A 19,461-nucleotide genomic window follows, 5' to 3' on the forward strand; every position below is an offset into this window, starting at 1 on the left:
CCAAAGGCCTGGAAAACATAACTATCTGGTTAAGTTTTCTCCGGTGTAGCCATGTATCTTGCTTTAAGTAATGCATTTTCTGCAACTTATTTTATTCTAGAATCCATCCAGCCTGGTGTGTGTGGTTTTTGTGTTTAACTTGAAGGAATTGGTATGTACCTGGACAAGGAAATTCATGAAGTGTTTTGTGTTTTTTTTTCTCAATTTTAAAAGACCTCATCAAGTCGAAAGTACTTTGATGACATAAGTAAAAGAAAGGATGAGTTAGGGAATTGGGGTGGATGAAGACATTTCTTTCATATGAAGAATGCCAATAATTTATTGAAAGCTAGGAGCATTACTTGTGCTTTGACTAGAAAGAAGTGAGTTCACAGTGTCACTCTGCTAGAAGTGTACGAACTCCCATTATAAATAACATTCTTCCTAAGGAAAGAAGAGCAGGCACAGAGCAGAAAGCATCAAGCTTTCTAGCTTCTTATCAAGCTTCTTAGCTAGGTGGTGGAGGGCAAGCTTTGTCCCACTTTGCTCTGAGTGGCCTCGCCACAAGCACTGCATGCAGGTTTGGGCATCACAATATAAGAGGGATGTAAAACTATCAAAGAGCATCCACAGAAGGGCAGCAGAGATGGGGAAGAGGCTGAGAACAAGATGTGTGAGGAGCTGCTGAAGTCCCTTGGTTTGTTCAGTCCAGAGCAGTGGAACTAAGGGGAGGCTTCATGGTGGCTGCAGCTCCTTATGGGGAGCAGAGGGGCAGCGCTGAGCTCTGCTCTGTATGACAGCAGCAGGACCCGAGGGAACGGCATGGAGCTGTGTCAGGGGACGGGCAGCTGGGGGTCAGGGAGAGGTTCTGCACCTGAGAATGGTGAGTGCGGCCCTGAGTTCAAGAACATTTGGACAGTGCTCTCAGATATAGAGTTTGATTTTTGAGTGTGCTGTGTGAAGCCAGGAGATGGTCCCTATGGGTCCTTTCCAATTTGGAAGACTCAATGATTCAATTCTGTAATTCTGTGAAAGTGCCTTAAGAATGCTTAGATGCTGTTGTTGTCAGACATTTTAATTGTAAGAGAAGAATCTGACAAGGGATTCCTGATAGTATAAGCAGGTGGTGTAATTGTTCTTTTTCACTATTGTATGGGAGCTGCTGAGTCACGGCCTGAACCTCTGATTGATCACCTGAGGTGAGCCATGAGTCAGCCACAGGAGCACAGGTGAAGGCAATTCACCTGTGCTGCCGGATGGGGTGGAGCCTGGCTCCTCCTAGACCCATTTAAGAGCTGGCTACCAGTGGGGAAGGATCTCTTCTGGAGATCTGCTCTGCTGGAGTTTTGTAAGTGAGCCCAGGATAGGGGTAAGCCTTCTATTTATTCTCTTTTGTTATCATAGTCTGCCTTGCCTAACTCTCTTGTTTATTTTGTGATTATAACATCCTAATATTCTTTGATTATGCAACTATGAATATGGTCTAGAGAAGCCAATATTGTTGGGCTGCAATTGTCAAGAATTTTCACTACTATGGTTACTGTGTAAGACGAAGTAATGGTCAATAATGTAAAATGAAGGTGCCTGACTGAAATAGAAGCAAAGAAAGTGGAAATGTAGTCTTGTTTTTAGAACTTCTCATAAAAGTTAAAATGAAAAGAATTTTAAGTTTATGCAAAAAAAAAAAAAAAAAAGTCAAAATTGCGGAGCGGTCAGAGCAGATTTCTGTTTGTGTAAGACTTCAGGCTTTCTGTCGGCTTTCTTTGTTCAGATCTCCAAAACTGTAGACCAGATCTTGGTCAGGTTGGGCAGGGCTGTTTTGTTCAGAATAGTTTTCCTCTGAACATCTGTGCTGCAGCTGCGGCTCAGTGCCATTGGTCTCAGCAAAGACGTAGCCAAACCATGGATGAGAGAATAGCTTTAGTTCTAAATCTGATGAAAAAGTGATTATGGTTTTTAAATACCTCGCCACAAGAGAAATTTGCAATTTGTTGTCACAGTCTCTTCTGGCAAGTGTTATAGATTTCTACTACTCGTACAAAATGTGTTCTTTCTCAATGTCTAGGGTGGTGAAATGAATGACTTTGCTTCAATAAGAGCTACTGGCTCCATACTCCAATTGAGGTGCAAGTCAAAATTAATGAAACAACTCTTCGTGCTTAAGTTTGGCATTAAAGGCAAAAGTTACAAAAATAGGATTATTTTTTTTCCTGAAACCTGTTAGCAGCCATCAGTAGTAATGGGACTTTCTTAATTAATAAAAGGTTCCAGGTAACCTATGAGCCAGACTGGAGCTGCTAGATCAGCATTGCCCATTTTCTGACCTGTACTCCTAGGAAATTCATGCGTTCTTTTTTTGTTTGTTTTTAAAAAAGAGGGCAAGAGGATGTGTAAAACAGTGCTCTCACTTCCTGACTCAGCCCTAGGAGACATTTTTTTTGCTGGTGTCAGCTAAAACGTAAGGTTAAATTGTACAAGAAAGCAGCGGTAGATAATCTTTCCAATGTGTATTTCAAGGACTCACCTCCTAAAAGAGGGAACTTCAAATCCAGAGAGGAAGGAGTGGAATTTTCTTTGAAACAAGCGAGCTATTCTGCTGTGGGTGTTCAGTGCTTTTCTCTGCAGAGCTGTCCTGTGGGATGGCACGTTAAGGCACCAGCAGAGAGAGCCATTGTTTCAAGGATGTGTAAAAGCTCTATGGAACGCTATGAATTGCTGTCAGGCCACAACACTGGATTCTGTGTTACTGCAAAAGCTCATGTTACTTTTCAGGCAGAAAAAAAAATTTTTTAAGGAAGGACCTTCTCTCCCCACCCACAAATATTTGGACAACGTTCCATAAGGATCACCTAACAGTCAGAATGATGTACTTGGTGCTTCTGCTTTTTTAACCATCTTGCAGGGTACAGCCTGCAAGAATGACTTGGCATATATGCAGAGCTTTTTGTCTTAAAGAGTCGGAGAAGTCTCATTTCCCTTGGGATGTTGGGCAGAAAAGGACTGAGGGAAATGTGAATTCCAACAAAATACGCCTGTATGAACCTCGTAACTTATGTGAAACATAGTGGAGATCAAATCCAATGTATCAGTATGAACAGTTCTTTCTAAAGGCGTTAGTGCTGTGAGGCTTAGAACATTGTCAGCTCCACTGAAAATGCTGCATCTTTAGTGTGGGAGAGTTGTGTTGTTCTGTTCTGAGCTTCCTTCTGAGAGAGGACACAAGTCTTGTTCTGCTTGTAAGGATGATAATCCAAGCTCAAGAAGGAACACAGCATTCCCAGCTGTTCTCTTCCCTGTGACTATTTGTAAAGCTAAAGCAGGACACGTGTAGCTGCTTGGCATCTGCTTGGCCTTTGGAGAGAAAAAAAAAAAAAAAAAGGACTTCAGCATTGGAACAAACTTGAACAGGAAGATTGATTGAAGCTGCAGTTTCACACCTTGCAGCATGCTGGAAGCTTCCTAAACACTGGAACAATTGAGGATGATCTTAGTTGGAGGACGATCTCTTACCTTGCCAAACTTTTGTAGTGTGGGGGTAATGAAATCTGAAACCAGGCGAGTTTTGCATAGTTCTGAATTTCATCACAAATCGCATCTTGCACTTCCCAATTCTTGCCTGGGGGAGAAAAACTCTGCCTCCAGAAAGGAGGCAACGCCTGCATTGTTCCCCTGTGCTGGCTGATTATACTGACTTAATCATAATTGAGGAAGGAGTCAGATACCAGCTTTGTATGTGATACTGGCATGTAGAGCCCTGTACAATCTAAGGCTGGTCCTGTTCTGATGAGACAGCAAGAAGAAAGTAGTGATGGTAGTATGAAAAAAAGCTTTGCTGATATCTCTTTTGTTTGTCTCTTAAAAATTGTGAAGTGCAGATGGAAGAACAAGGAAAGCACCTTTTGGCAAATAAACACCTTTAAATACTCAAGAAATATAGAAATAGCTTGACTTCAAGCATCAAGAAACTACACTATATGCTAAGAAAAGTTGAACTTATGTGGTTCAGACTACAGAATAAAAATATCTAGAGGTAGATGTTCTTTAAATGAGATTGTTTTGTTCCAAGGACAGCCAGAACACAAAAAAGGAAACTTCCCAAGATTGCTTTTAGTTTTTGTGTTTTGTTTTTTGTTTGTTTGTTTTGCATTTGTTTGAGCCTTCAGGAGCTCCTAAGCTGGAATGAATTTTCACTAATATATTTACAGATTTAATTCTTGTTATTTCATACTGTGGTAAGTTTAAGGGCTTGATGTCACAGGGCTAAACAGGTACAGAACGAATCAGGAGCACAGTCAAGGAATGAATGCTTGCTGCTCTGGATGATATTAAGGTATTACTCTGCTTTCTGCTTTTCCCACTGCTTTGCAGCTTTCCTTTTCCATTGCCAGAAAAGTAAGTCTCAAAAATAAGGGGAAAGAATTATAATTGCCTCGTTCTGCTTCTGTGGCAGTGAATGATAGCGGGAAGCACTCATGAAATTAGAATAATGGGACAGTTTTCAAGTTATCTCAAATCAGCAGTTTTACAAGCACCCCACCAAAAGTACATAGCCTATAATGGAAAGCCCTTTATTTACATTACTGGAATCCTGCATTATTTTTGGCATGTTGGGATGCATCTTATCTTTCTCACCTCTTTTTCAGTTTAAAGACTTTTCACCTTTGTATGACCCTAATGATCAGAGATTTCAAGCCATCAGGAACTTCAGCTCCTTAGCACAGTATCTGCGCTGCAGGAAGTAGTACTTTGCCTTGAAAGATCTAGGGACTTTTGGTAGGCTGTTGTAAGGAGGAAGAAAAGGAAAAGGAACTAACATAAGAATGAGTTCTGTGGAAACAGCTCTAGAGGGAGTTTTCAGAGCCGAGATGTTCAGTTGTTATGGGCTTACTAACAAGAAATTCCATATGTGTGGAGTTCAGAAAAAGAGAAATCAACTAAGAGATGAAACCCATGCTGTGTGAAAAGGTGTGCTTTAGGAACTTCCCTGGTGTGAGCAATGGGTAGCTGGGAGAGTTAAGAGGTTTAGCTAACAAATGCTGGGGAATAACAGATAAGAGAATGAAACTGCCTCACTAATGCACTGCGCTGTTTTCTTTAGTGTTAAAAACAGCAGGAGAGAGCTGGTATTGCTCAGTGTTAGCAGTTCTTGTCTGATACACTCACGAGGGTTTTGTACATGTGAAGTACAGAAAAGAACACATGGATCTTTTCCATCAGATTTCTTTGTTGAACTGTGCTCCACTGCACTGTCCTCCTCTTGGACTTCCATATGCCTCAAGTTCAGCCGAAGTTACCAAGTGCTGTACTACTGTGAGCGTGGCTTTAGGCGTATGATCTTGGGTGATGACATGCAGGGATTGAGCCTGAAGTGACGTCCAGAGATGGCCAGCAAAGATGTTATGGTTTACTCCAGTTTTCCAATTAAATCAATTTTGTGACTGGGCCGATGGCAACATTAGAGTGATGTGGAAGTTACTGTAGTGTAAGTAGCTCAGTTGGCTTTTCATGTGATCTGTGTGATGCTGAACTTCTACCAAAACAGTTATTTAGAATAGTAAGCACTGCATTTAAAAGCTGCTTAAAAGAAGAAAGCGCTGGGTTTTGGTACCTAAAGAGTTACAGAATCTTTACTTACTGTGAGCATCTTAGCAAGAAGCAGCTTTCTGGGTTCATTTTAGTGATCTGTGACATGCCCTTGATACTTAAGACTCAGTTAAAGGTGATATGTGTGCCTTGCTCCTGTTTAAACAATGAGGAATTTATTGCTCTGTGACACATACCCAACAACAACCAAAAAGATATTAGTCCTGGAAAACGTGTGAGGACATAATTTGATTAGGAGTGACTAGTCTTTTGTTCAGAATAGCCAGCATATATCTAGCTCTTTTTAAATTACTTTTAATCTGAAATTTAGCTTTTGAGCAACAGTTTAAAAAAAAATGTAGTGTTTTTCCTCAAATTTCTGAACTGACAAAGCATCCATTAGAGAAAAAAAAAAAAAAAGAGGGATAAACTGGCCATGAGTCAAGACTTGGGGAACTAAATTGAGCATTAAAATAGATTTGTACCATCAGTCTCCTTAGACATGAGCATTGCCAGGCTTAATGAGAAAGTACTGAAGCAGAATGACGGTTTCTTATTAACTCGACAAGACTTGTCTAGCTATTTCCATGCTGCTTTCTCTTGCTCATTAATGATCTCCTACACTATAAAAAGAACAACTCAAACACTCTAAGCCCTTGGGAAGACCTTTTTATATGGTCTATCAGATGCTAAATGGCCTGCTAGCAGTGAAGAAACAACCCTGTGAAATGCTGATCAAATTTTTTCTTGTTCTTGTGCCTAGACAAAAAAAAAATTACAACTGATTAAATTGTCTATGGCAAGATAACAAATGCAGGTGACACACTAAGCCTGAGTCACTGATGTCTGCACTTCATTCCAACCAAATCCAAGTTGACTTCAAAGTAATGGAGTCACAGCTGTAAGTAGCTCAGAAAGAAGATAAAGCTGTCAAACTCTCCACTAACACCACTGTGAGTGAACTGCCTAGAAGGAAAATGTTTGTCATTGACCCATTATTCTAAAAAAGCAAGAAGTGTAGCAGGAAGGAAGTTAATATAACATGGATGTAAGTGATTGCTTCCTTCATGCGCTGGCTGGGTATCTCAAGGGGATAAATGAATTCCTTTGTTAGAATGTGAGCAGCTTCTTGCAGATGAAACAGAAAAGCAATTGCTGTCCAGGTCTGCTTTGTTAGTCTAGAGATTGCTGCTGCAATTGCTTCCTTTCAGCTGCGTGGAATTGCATAAATAATTCCTAGTAGTGACTGGCTGTGAGTGGCCAGGTTACCTGTTACAGAGCTGCTTCCTATGGTAGGGGAATTGGTAAATTGTGATTTTTTTTTGAGTGAGTTAACTTCCTTTTCATTGAGTCCAGCGGGTTCTACTCATCTGTTGGTTTGGGAGATGGCTGTAGGAGGAACAGCTTGTAATGCCTCAAGGATTAAAGAGGTAGAACTCAGCGCAATGGAACCTTCAAACATATGCTGTTTTTTTTGTTGTAAGGGTCCATTAGGCATTTGAAGCTCAGGAAATTTGCACTGAAAGCTGTTTTCTGAAAGACTTGCAGACTTTTTAGTGGTCTTCAGTGTTGTCCCAAATAGATCTGAATATGTAACAGTTTTCAAAGTGTGATGGAAATTGAATTTTGGCTTTGTTTTCAGTTTATCTGAATTGGGAATTGATAGGCATGAGGAGAGTTCCTACACTCGGGATCAGTGCAAGTCTATTGAATCTACAAGTGTCTAGGCACCTATGTAAAACCAAAATAAATGCCTGCTCAATTCCCTTTGGACTGAGATTAGTGATTTGGCATGATATGAAATCCCTATCCTCTAACCTGAAAAGCTTGCAGCTGTAACAGAAATAGTATTTAATAATAGACCAAGACTTGATTTCAATGGAAGCATTGTCTGAGTAGGGACATCAGAGCTTGATTCCAGAGCACCAATAAAAAAATATAATAAAATAGCCTTTTTTATTTATTGGGCACTCAGACTTGAAGACTCCCAGGTGCCTATTAGTCTAAGGGCTTGTCTATTCAGGAAAGTTAGTGTGCAGTAAGTTGGAATATGAATTTACAGTGCACCAATTCCTCTACGTTCCCCCTGTGCTTGAATATTCTTAGTGCACAGTAATGGTGCTTTTCTCTGTGGCAGCTCTCTCAGCTTTGAAAATAAAGTAAATCACATTTTACTTTTATGCCTGTGTGGTGAGTGAATGCTGAGTAGCCAGTGCTCTCCAAATCTGAACTCAAATTTGCTGCTAAGGGACTCGGATAATGTTCAGTAGAATCCTGCCATTGTGCAATAAGATAGGAATGATTCTGCTTGCTTTTCTAGAAAGGAAAGAAGTAGTGTGTATTTAAAAGTCCTTATGCCTCAGTCTTTGATACAACTTTGGGTATACAGGGGTTTAGGTGAGGGACTTTAGGTATAATTACATGTAGAGAGTCATTTTCTGTGATCTTTTACAACTGACCGTTGCTGAAAGAGCTTACCTGTTGCTTAGTCCGTTTTGCACAGGATGTCCTTGAGCTTGGCCAAAAGTGTCTGTGGCTGTTTAGTGAATCGCATGGACGTTTGCTAATATTTTCAACCAGTTTTAAGCCCAGATCCATTCAAACAAATGTTATCCTGACAAGAACATGGAGAACAGATAAAGGAGAGAAGGAAGGTGGATACTGCTGTGGAATGTTTGTTTTTGTGGCAGTGCTGAAGTTCACCTATGTATTTTAAACTAAACTAAGATGTAAGATGCTTGCACAATCCTCAGTTTGCTCAGAATTCTTGTTGTGAAAGTCTAGCACAAAGAAACCTGATTGCTGGGGAAAAAAAGGGTTGGTTGATTTTTTCCATCTTCATCTAGAAAGAAAACTGAAACTGACTTGCAAATTAACTGGTTGGGGGAAAAATGGAAGAGGAACAGCGTTGCTATTTCAATCTAGCTCATTCTTGATCTATTTGTGTAATCAAGTAATTTGCCTTACTAAGAACATTATTTTACCCTTGATGCTCTGAAAGTAGATCGCTCATAAAGGGTAGAAATTGATTGTGAATTTTACATATTTCATAGAGTTGATGTCACCTTGCTGTTCTGCATTGGGTACACGTGGTATCTCATAGCAATGCAGTAGAAAAACAAAATCTGACTTGGTATATTTAACTGCATTAATCCGTAGCTTTTAGAGATACCACCCTGACTTTGTGTCTATGAATTCAGAAACAGTGCTTCTGTTTCCTAGCAGAAAAATGAGGGAGGTTCTAGATCTCATAGGGCCCATGTACTCAACAAATGGTGTCACAGGAATTAATCTCATTTTTGTGTAACATACCTTTAACTATCTCATTTCCTGAGAAGGGTCTGCATTCTTTTCTGCTCTCCTGTGCAGTTAAAAAAAATACATTAATGCCAAAGTGAGTTATTGATATTTTTTTTTTCTTCTCAACTGAGTTGTTATGCATGTGAGAATTATTCTGCCTAATGTAGAACTAAAGGAGCCTGAAAGAAGCATTGCTGCTCATTTGTCATATTATGGTGTGTGGAGAGCAGATTCAGCAATGTGATGAGATGGCTGCGATGCTTGTGGGGATCTGCACCTAGATGTCACATGCTGTCCATTGCATAGCCCTCTCTGTAGGAAATCCATCATAATTCCAATGCCATGTGACTGCAGGAGGCAAAAGATAACTGGGCATCAGTCACAGTGAGTTGTTTTCCTGGGTGGCTGTGGTGAACCAGTGAGCATTAGCTATTGCTGGAGACTCTTTCTGGAGATGTCTGCAAACATATTTTTGCAGCTAAATCAGGGAGAAAAATAATATACATATTTCAGTCATGCTGGGAGAAGGCTCTCATCCAAGCTGAAATTTGCCTTGACAAACTTATGCAGTATATGGAGCTTGTCCCTGCTTGTGATATTTGCAAACCTGTGCTGAGCACTGATCTGACTGGGATGTACTCAAACTCATGATCTTCTTTGTTCTAACTGTGCTGAGGATTGTGTGGCTACAGTACAAGTAGGAATACTGGTGTTAGTGGAGTAAACCTTTCTTCTGTCCTAAGGTATTTGATCCCTTATGGAAATTCTGGGTATGGGAAGGGAAAGGCATTTTGACCTGAAGTGACTTCCACAAAGACCTAGAGAAACTGTTGGACTAGCTCTTATGAGCATCTTGGCTCCTGATCCTCTGCATAAGTCAGTAGACCATATGCATCTCTATTCATGCTGAATGAATTCTCAAATTGTGCTACATTTCCTCCTTTGAATAATAATCTTTAATTAAAAGGAAAATGAGAAAACAAGGTGATGACAGAGAGCACAGAGAAAACATTGAAAAGTGAAGAAAGAAATGTCTGGGAGTAACAACGTGCTGATGTTCCCATGTTAAGGAATCAAGAACTTTCTGACTGTCGTAGCAAAAATAGGGGATGCTGCAATATGCAGAGATCTGGGGACTGTGGGGTCAAGTCTGAAACTGAACAGTAGTGGTCTTGACGTTTATTCTCAGAAGATGCCTCCAGATGATTTCCTCTGCAAGGTGTGCAGTAGTCTCAAGAGAAACCTTTGTAGGTTTAAGCCTGTCATTAATTAAACTGATATCCTTCCTGTCTGGGCTGGCTAAGAGAACTTGAAGTTACTGAGACATTGATCTCAAAGAAAATAGACAATACTCACAGTTAGATCATTAGGTTTATCTGTGCCAAGATTTCATGAATGTGCCCTTACTGTGTCCTCTAGCTCCACTTCTGCTTTCCTTGTTGTCCAAGTACAGCTACCAGTGATTCCAATAGCTTTTATATAACTTTTTCCTTCAGAGCATGTTTTGTTACAACTGCGTTCACCTCCCCTGCTCCCTATTCTGTTTTCAGGTCAGTCATCTGTAGCAGATTCTATGTTCTGTCTGGTACATGCAACTAAGGACTGGCGATTGCAGGGAACGTGGTTTTAATTAGCTCTCCTCCTCTCCTCTGGTTGCTGAACGAAGGTGGAATTTTTTAATGGTGCTACTGCTGTGTATGCAAGCTGGAGTTCTGTTTTGTGGAATAAATTGAAACAAAAATGAAACTTCCTCTAGCAGACTTAATAGAACTGGTGAAAACATTTCATGTTTGTGTGAACAGTCATTTTTTACGTGTTGGTAGCAGTATATACAGCAAGTCAGGAAAATACTGCCCTTGCAGCTTGTCTGATTTCACTACTTTTTTTTGTTTTTACCAAGTTAATTGCTGATGCTTTTTGCAAATGGCTATGCAGTGATGGTACCTAAGTTGCCTTTTTGTTACCTCTGTAGGAGCTGGTTTCCTGAGAAATGTGAGAGCTTTTTCTTCTCCCTTTTTCTCAGTGGTATCAGTTCTCATGTTTAGCTGACCTTTGACTAAGTACCGTTTGCTACTTTGTCAGAATATATTCCTTTTTATTTTACATTTCTTTTTAATTTGAATTTTTATTTTATTTTATTTATTTTTGCAGAGCTAGCTTCTGACAAGGTGATCAAGCTACTGGACTCCTGGTGGAGTTAGGCAAATGTCAGGCGTGACATAAGGGACGCAGGGAGAGCATTGCATGTGGCAGGCAGGGGAAGATGGTAGTGTGGGACTGACTGCTTTGGCATGGTCGGATGTTTAGCCTGGCTTAATGAAGTGTGCTTGATGTATGTGAACGGGTGAGATTTCTCCCTCCCGTTTAGGAGAATTAATCCTTACCTTGGAAGCAAAGTGAAGAACATGACTAAAAACGGTACTGGGCCAAGAGGCAGCAGTAACTGAAACATCTAACCACTGGTTTCCTTTCTTGGGCTCTGGATGCCCCTGGAAGGTACCGGCATGGGAGAGAGCAACTCTCTGTGACTTCATGGGTGTTTTTAAGAGTAAAATGCATTGATGGTAATTGTTTGCTATATTTTTATTTTTTTTTTAACCTAAGCCCTTACTTTAAGCTCTTTAAATACGCTCTGGAAAAAGCTATCTCTAGTTTGAATATACCAACCTCTTATCTATACAACCCCCCAGAATCTCCCATCTCCAAGGTAGTGGGTTCCTGTAAAGATAAATTGCATCAGAGGCATGACCTTTATCCTTTGAGCTATTTAAATAGCTCAGATATCTATTGACTTTATGCCTTGTGATTTTAGTTGCTGAAAAGTGAGCACCAATGAAAGGAAGAGTTGACCTGGAGTGTATCGGATTGGTGATATCTTCATTTATAGAGCACTGCAAATACAGATGACATTTTTCTGACAAATTCTTCCCCCAAAACTACTGTATTGTAACTGGATTCATTTAAGGATTCAGTGCATCTATATAGAATCAAGCAAAAGAAAAGAGTAGTGTCTATTGTAAATGCTAAAGATATCTAGGATGACTGTGCAAGGAAAACAACTGGGAACCATCTTTGCCTGGGAATAAATGTTCCCTAATGGTTCTTCAGACTTCTCTTTATATATCTGAGTATTTCTGCATCTTTGTGGAAATTTTCAGTTGGAAGACAGAAACGGAGCCATAATTGATCAAGTCAGGAAGGTGTAATGCAGAGCACCATAGTCAGTACATTTAGTAAAGAAATGTGTTGGTGTTTGTCCCTTAAAGATCAGCAGGCTCAGCATTTACAGAAATACTGAACAAAGTAGATGGGACTCCATGTCATCTTTAGTTAAAAAATGCATACATTCACATGGAACTGTGCTCTGGAAGAATCTAATCAAAGCAGAACCCTGCTTTTATACATTAAAGAGCCGTGGAAAAAATACTTAACATCAGGCAGTGTGATACAATGCCTGCCTGAGTTTGGAGGCAGTGTGAAGCTATAATTTAAGAAGTTATTAACTCTCTCATCAGCACTGATATGTTAACTCTACATATTTAATAGGCATTTCAGTGATCAGCACTAAGTGGGGACTATGGGTCAGCACAAGGATTTCAGATGATGTATTCATTTCTTCGGACTTTTTCTCTGTGTGCGTATTAACTGCATGTTTAGATTATATAAAATGGTGATAGCACTGGGTTTTGTGTTGCTTTTTGCACTGAAATACATCCTGAAATGAAAGTGCTGAGTGTTTTTGTTCTGGTTGCAGATGCAACCCTGCAGTTATGTGATGGTGTTATATAATTGTGAGAGAATACTCAGTGCAGGAAGTGCCTTAGTCTTCTTTTCCAGTCCTCTAAATACCTTTCTAATTTTGTTTTTGTAGATTTGACTGCTATCTTGGACCTTGCTTCTGCAATAAGATCTGTAAGAGTAGACTTCTGTGTGGAAGTTTTGGTGTGTCCTTGACTGCAAGTTTCCTTGCACAAGGTCTGCAGTTTTGTTAGTCTCAGCATAGAGCAGATTGTTGGTATTAAAGTATATATATGCATAATCTTCCTAATGTATTTCAAACCAGCAATACTTCACTTTGGAAGTGAAACACTGGGGTACTGTCTGTGTGTGTCTATCATAATTCTGTGAACAAACTGATTTCTGCCTGTCTGCTCACGCCATTGCCTGGTCAGGACATGAATGGTGACAGAAGACCTGCCTGGTCTCTTAAACATAATCTCTTAAACTGTGTTTTATGCAGTTGCTCTTCAGTTTGGAAATGTTACCCAACCCACTAGATACTGAATAATTCAATAATCGGAGGTGTGTCTGTTCTGTCTTTTTGTTTGTTTTTTTTTTTTTTTTTACAACTGAAAGCTTCCCTTTTCTTGAGTTAGCAAGTTGTGCATGACAACACACTGCACATCATGCTCATGGAAATGGTAGTTGCAAAGATTACAACATTTATTAATGTCTCCATATTTGTAAAGTTCAGAGGCTTTCCTTTCCTCCAGACAGCTGCCTTCAGAGACTGCAGATTTTTATGTGTATATGGTCAGAAGAATATCTATGATTTATAACAAATGATACACAATACCTGAAATATTTTCAGAAGTAGCTCTCATAACTGCAAATATTAAACTTTAGCTGCCCAATGTAGTAGACTGGTTTCATAGCCAGTCCTTTTCTTGGCTTTGGATTGTGGTGTAATGTCAGCTGCATTTCTCTAGAAGTGAAGAGATCCTATCTATAATTTGCTTTTGTTGCTCAGGTTTTATTTACAGTGTTTACAAACAGTTTACAGTTATTTACAAACAGTGTTTGTAAAGTGCTTTGAATGAAGTGCCATAGAACTTCATATTCTTATGAAATCTGTTCCTTCCTGTGATGATACTGAGTTTGTGTAATCTGGAGGAGCTGCACAGCAGTAAACCAGCCATGTGGCATTTGATCCTGTGAAACCCTGAAGAGCTAGAAGTGGACTGGAGTTTCTGTGGTGTTCTGCATTATGACTTTTGCTCTAAGGCTCCACTTTAACATTAGTGTGGTAGGTCTCCACAAATAGTGGAAATCTGGAAGCAGTAGATTTCTGATAGTGTTGAAAGGTCTCATGGGTGGCTACAGAGATGCAGGTGATGGAGAGTATTCGGCTTGCATGCTAAGCCAAGGACCCAAATAAAACTTCGGGGCCTTTTGCCTTGTTGTACTGCATGCACAGTCTATCCTTCTGATATTTAACCATCCTACTTCTTGATCCCACTTTTCCTTGTGAAACTTTTCCAAGATGCTTTTTCTTACCAGTTATTTCCACAGATTGTTTCCAAAGTTTTATCCTGGGTTAATGTAAACTCTCCCTACTCAAAAAGGTAATGTGTCTATTCTGTATTTTTAAAAGTACCGTGTACATTTGTGATACTGTAAAATAATTAGCTTCAATAACATAGGAGCTCATTAGGGTTACAGATTTTAGGTGTTATGATTACATTGTGATGGGATGCAACTTGTGAAAAAGTACCTATCCTGCTAGCTGTTGCTTACATTTAACAATCTCCACTATCTATTATGGTATACTATAGAAGCTCGCTTGTAAATCGCTGCACAGTTTGGGTGCACAGACTGCCTGGCAGGCTTTGTGTAAATCTGACCTAAGGCTGGCACGGTGTGATTGGTGAAGATCAGGGCTGAGCTGGATTGGCACAGAGGTGTGGGAAGCTCACGTAATGCAAGTTGTAGCTGGTGGTATTGGTGCTTCACTTTTTATGAACAAGGAGCTTAACTTTGCTGCCAGCCTGGCAACTTCCCACCAGGATAATGTAACGCAGCTGCAAGGTTGTTTTGGCTCTGTGCTAACTTTTTCCCATACCTTTTTTATAGTCTATCTACTGCCTTTCCTCGTTCAGTCATAAAAGCTTCTAACATTTGCTCTACTTTTAAGAGCTAGTAAGGGCATGGCAGTTGATAAGAGGCAACACCCTTCCATAAAACTGCACTTTTCAGCACTGAAATATGCTGCCTTTTTGTTAATGTCAAGAACTGATTCTAGAGTTATGAGTTTTTGGTTTGGTTGGTCTTACTTTTTGGCAAGCCATCCCTCATACCATTGCAGTGGTTAAGCTGCAGTTTGTATTTCTGTGACTACTTAAAGCTGGACTGAAACTTTTGCAATGAAATAGCCTATCTTGAATCTTGGTCTATTCAAAGGGATACAAAAAGGTCTGCAACATCTCTTGAAAGACAAGAAAGGCTTCTTCAGGTTCTTGCTCCTGCCATGTTCATCAAATCAAGGCCTAGGCTGACTCTTTAGAGACTAGATGTGTAGCTGTGAATGCTGGGCTTGAAATGGTTGTCACAACTGCTTTGTAACAAAAGTAATTATTGATGTCATAATTCATGTATCAGTTAAGGCAAATTGAGATGTATTTTAATCTGAAAGAGACTCATTTTCTCTTTATGACTCAGATTTCCGATTCTCAAATAACAGTACTGTGAAGAATTTGAAAATATTATAAGCTCCTTCCTTCCATATCTCCTAACCTAGAAGGACTAATACAGCTTTTCAAATCAGAACAAAGCCTTTCAAGGGCAATGAGGAAAACATTCGAATAAACGTAAATCAAAGCTAGCAGCTAGCTGCACTCAGCCTTTGGCTACATCCTCCTTGCTTGGAACCTGCAACAAAATCCTCCCAACCCATTCTTCCTTGTATGATGTTTTGTTTCTTTTTCCTGGATTTTGATCTTTAAATGAAAAACTAAATTGTTTTGAATTCTTGGGAGGGAAGCACAAATATGGATGAGTGTAAGCCGATTCAGTAACAAATGTTTATGTCAGCAAAGGTAGAAACAGTAGGCCAGGGTGACAAAAACTGCTCTTTCCTTCTGCTTAATTAATTCCTTACTGTTTTATGTCATGTGGGCCAAGGTGCAAATTTCTAAGAATCTGAACTAACCTCTGAGGGAAAGGAGAGGGGCTGATTTTGTGTTTAATTACCCTTTTTCTTAGTAAGGCAGTGACTATTTCAGCAGTAGTTAATAAGATCGGCTCTCCTCTAGGGCCAAAATGGTAATTTGCTCTTCTAATGGCCTTTGTCTGTCCTGCTCTGCGAAATGTGGAATAGGAAGGCAGCAAGAGGTTAACAAATAGTGTGTATTGCAAATGAGCGGTCAGTGCCGTGCTGGGGGAGGGGAGTGCCAGGGTGCCTCCCCAGCATGTAAAGGCAGATGTCTGCAGGATACTTTGGGTTCCTGAGATATTTTTATGAATGAAAGGTACTTATGGCAGGAATGCATGCCGAAATAGGCAGTACTAATGGAGTGTCTCTACCACCTCCTTATCTTTTCCAGTAAATCTGCCTCTGAAGATAAATGTTTAATAACATTCCTATTTGGTTGCACTTGTTAAAGGTAGTTGAACTAATGACCCGTGATCCAATAGATCCATTTGTAGTGAATAGCACTGAGGGTTCAATCCTATGTTGCTGATTGAGCAAGATGTCTGCTTAATTTATTGCGTTTCACTTTTGCAGCTCTTGCTCACTGCTCAAACCCAGTGATTTACTTAGCATTGAATGTAGCCCACCTTCCAGTTTTTCAGCTACAGAAGGGCAACGATTTGCTCGTATATATTAAATAATAAAACAATCCCACTGCCCTTGGGAGTGAGTAGGTGTGGGAGTGTGAGACAGAAGTTTGAATCATTGCTTCGTTGTGATTTGGTCAGGTAACAGACCTGTGGCAGTAGCTGAGTACACAGACTTTTGCTGCAAGTACCTGTGAATGCGTCTGACATTTCCTTTGGTCGGTAATACTCCTGCACTCAAATAGCTTTTTCCTGCAGACATTACAGAAAGGTGGAAATGTAGCTAAAGTAAATTTGTCTCACACTTCAAACAAATACCTGTGGAATTCTTTCTATTCTGGAAATGAAGTGCTCCTAATCACTTCAATGAGAATCCGTCTGGTTTAAGGAATGCGGTATCCTGACCTAAGACCCCTCATAGCACTTATGTAATGAGACCCACTGAACCATGTGGGACTACTTAACCACATGAGTAATTTTATGGACGTTTGTGCAACATGCAAGTCCACGACAGTGATTTTGACTGCAGTCACTGATTTTTGATTGCAAAAGAACAGACTTAAGAATTAGGCTTGAGTGATGAAGACTCCAGTTCTATTTTCCTGCCATTGCATCAGGGACGGTCTCCTTTGTAATCTACCTCCTGGCAGACAACAACTGTTTTGTTGTCTGCTTTCATAAATCCTGAGAATTCTTCCAGTAGCTATTTACTCACCATTTTTTGTTAGATTGAAATGACTGACTGGCCTACATTCCAGGAACTTCCTGCAATAAAAATTAAATGTATAAATAAATAAGCCCCCTCCTCTTCTGCTGTCACTCAATTATTTGCTTTGTTAGAAGGTCCTGCAGTTCAGAGTAATGATAATTAAAGTGGGTGGAATGGTGTGGGGAAAGAAAGAACTGCTTTTGCTAGATGCGTTTCTTAACGCTTTTTTTCAAGCACTGCTCACATATTTGCAGTGTTTTACTGACAAGTTAGATATGAGGCTTTCTTGTTTGCATCTCTTTATAAGAGGAATATGTTGGATATGGAATTCTCATACTTGTCAGTTTATGCTCTCGTGTTTTGGAACCCTTTCCAGTAATGCTTTATTGAGGACCCAAACTTAACAGTGTAATAGGAGCAATCTTCCCACTGTCACTAAGCAGCCTTTAATTTAGTAATTCAGGAGGCTAAGTGATGTTCCAGGGAAGGAAAGAGCAGAACAGCGAGAGCAAAATATTCCTTTCTTAGCCTGATAATTTTGTCCTATAATATGACAATGGCTAGTATATTGGAAGATCTGCTACAGAACTGAAGTAATTTATAATGTAAGTGAAGTAATTTAAAATGAAGTAATTTATATGCTTGATTCCCAAAGCTTCATTTTATACATCTCTGTGCAAAATATATGTATACACACAAAAACATACGTAACTGTAAGCATGTAAAGCAAGCCCAAGACAGAGAAGTCAAGTAGCCTAAACAGCAAATATTGATGCTCTGTCTCCTTTTTAACATCCACGATAAAGTTGTTTTTTTTTTTTCCATCTTCAGACTTTATCTAGGATTACGCAGATGTCCCAGTGCAAGCATTCCTATTTAAAGCTATCCCTGAACCTCTTTTATCCTGCCTGGCCTTCTTAATTTCTGTTAAATCTGGCTAGGTGCTAATCCACAAGTTTTATTAAGAAAAAAAAACAAAAGCCACCACCCTGCTTTCTCAGATGAGACTCAGTGGTTATTGCATGTGTCTTCAGGGCTGTCCATTACAAGTTCACTAAGAATTTCACCTTCTCCAGAATTACAAGACATGGCTTAATCTGTACAGACTGCAAAGGGGAGTATCAGGAAGAAGGAAAAAAATAAAGCTCCCCATTTCAGCATGGGAAAACTTGTAGGGAGAACCGTGTCTTTTACTAGACTGGCTGAAATAACTGCGAGGAGGCAGAACAGATAAGCTTTGGGGCCTCCAAGCTCTTCTCCATGTCTGCTAATTCCCCACCCTCTCATTGCAATATATATTTACGTTTTCTCATAAATGTTTTGTGTATTACTTCATAGCAAATTTTATAAGGAGAGATATGGCTTATTACTAGTTTCTTAAGTCAAAGAAGTTTCATGTGAATATCTGTGAACACTGACTCTAGTTTCAAAAAGTAATTCAGAGTCTCCCATAATGAAATTGAGCAGGTCTTAATCAGGTTCTTGTATAGTTCGTCCATGTCTCTAATTTAGAGTTTTATTAGTATTATTATTGTTCTAAAAAGCAATCTAGACTGACAGCCCTGGAAACAGAAATTTCATCTGTTTGTTTTTTTTTTTCTAGAAAGGTGATAGCATAGCTAATTTCTGGCACACACACAGTATTATGCAAATAATACCTGAGGACAGGATGGGGCTCCATGTAAGTCTTAGCCTGCTTTATTGAAGCAGCTGCAGAGACAACTGATGATATGCTTGAGGATGAGACTGGTCAAGACCTGACTAACTTCTCACTGATGGAATAAAAACTGTGCAGCAGAACTCTACTGGAGATTGGCTCCTTGTCTCCTGTGTATGCAGGCAATGTGGGGGAGGGGTAAATAGGGTGTGTCTTGTATGTTTCTGCATTGGGAGACAACCAGAAGATCTGGTTATCAGCTGAGAAAAAGCAGCTGTCTCCAGCTGATTCCTGTTAGTGGCTGCCTGAGTGTACTTAGACAGACAGTCTCCATAGTTAAAATACTGGCTGTGAATACCAGCTGCACCAAGAGCAGGGTCACAGTCACAAGCTCCCCTGGAAATGACTGAAAGCTCTCGATGGCCAATCTTAATGTGACATTCCATGGTCCAGAGCATGCCCTTACCCTTTTCATCTGAGACTTCCTTAGATCTCAAATTCTTGCATAACCTCATTCGTTGCATCTTTTGTGATAATCTTCAAGTGCTGCTATGAAATCCAAGAATAACTTGTGAACTTTGTGTGTGGTTTTAGTTTCTTACTAATGAGCAGCTCCCCATAGCCTCTCAGACTTCCAGAAGGAGACGGTGTAGCTTTTTAATTCTAAGTAGGATTG

The 19,461-nt window shown here is 39.8% G+C and overlaps 1 long non-coding RNA gene across 1 annotated transcript; it reads right to left on the reverse strand.

The window, feature by feature from the left end:
- Window positions 1–1,874: 1,874 nt before the first annotated feature.
- On the reverse strand, window positions 1,875–18,933 carry LOC122181685. Its single transcript, XR_006179541.1, has 5 exons — window positions 18,787–18,933; window positions 17,135–17,184; window positions 8,041–8,176; window positions 2,504–2,606; window positions 1,875–1,911 (listed from the first exon to the last, which is right to left on the reverse strand). It is a non-coding gene; the product is annotated as an uncharacterized LOC122181685 (long non-coding RNA).
- Window positions 18,934–19,461: the final 528 nt, after the last annotated feature.

This window comes from Lagopus leucura, unplaced genomic scaffold (genome assembly GCF_019238085.1).
Source record: "Lagopus leucura isolate 7727_CA_CO unplaced genomic scaffold, USGS_WTPT01 Super-Scaffold_100012, whole genome shotgun sequence".
In the NCBI taxonomy this organism is placed as follows: domain Eukaryota; kingdom Metazoa; phylum Chordata; class Aves; order Galliformes; family Phasianidae; genus Lagopus; species Lagopus leucura.